Here is a 1099-nt window from a genome sequence, read left to right as displayed (position 1 = left end):
GAGAGAGAGAGAGAGAGAGAGAGAGAGAGAGAGAGAGAGAGAGATTAGAATTAATTTTTGAAATTCGAAGCATTGACGAAAATTCAGAGTATGCGAGTTAAGGATAATTATCGGAAAAAGAGACGAGAATAATAATAAAATTCTTGTACTACTTCTCTACATACAGCCATTAAGTATTTTGGATAGAGTATTTTGAAAGTTTAAAAGTTGCTTCGACACGAGAGTTTTGCAGAAAAGAAAAAAAAATAAATAAAAAAAGAATTGAAAATTTCGAAAGAAAAACGAAAAAGTTAATTTTGGAAGAGAAAACGCTTTGTCAATGACACGATTCCTAAGATTCTTGTCACTTTGGAGATAATTGTGTGGAGCAAAATTTCAGTTTCGATTCTCGCCTCTTTTTTCATTTGTCCCAGTGATACCAGTTTATTACGTTTCCCCCCCCTCCTCTTCTTCGTTCTTATTTTCCTCGTCGTTCGCGAGCGAATTACCTCCCGAAATTTTTAAACGCCGAGAGATAATTTCATCGTCGAGGGAATGGCCTATATATATATATAATCGTCTGCTACTATTTGTCCGAAACGAAATTAAATTCGAGAATTGAGAAATCGAATCGAATGAGATACTCCCAAACGAGCGTAGTTTTATATAGGATAAAAGATAAACTTGTTAAGGTAACATTATTAATTATCGTGATTTAGCAGATCGTTAAATCTGCTAAATCACTCTTCGAAACCACAGCTTTTTGCAAAACTGTGTACAATAATGAATATTTCGATTATCGAGAGGATGAGAGAGAGAGAGTGAAAGAGAGCATGATAATGTTTTTTCAAAGAGATTTTTTGGATTTCATTTTTTTGCATGAATCGTAGAGATACTGCGAAGATACCTTTCGACATCGTGTTCCAGTGACAATTTTTTGGGATCAGAGAATCGGTCGGTTGACGAGGTGGTAAACAAACAAAAAAAAAAAAAAAAAAAAAGGAAAAAAAAGACTATATAGCGTTATTTTTTAAAGATTTAAAAGGCGAGAGAATTATTTTAACGGGAGGGACGAAACGTTTTTGTGTTTAGTTTAAGTGATCGATCCCTTCTCTTAGAG

Source organism: Apis dorsata, unplaced genomic scaffold, assembly GCF_000469605.1.
Source record: "Apis dorsata unplaced genomic scaffold, Apis dorsata 1.3 scaffold_174, whole genome shotgun sequence".
Classification (NCBI taxonomy): domain Eukaryota; kingdom Metazoa; phylum Arthropoda; class Insecta; order Hymenoptera; family Apidae; genus Apis; species Apis dorsata.
Note: the sequence above shows the minus strand (reverse complement) of the source record.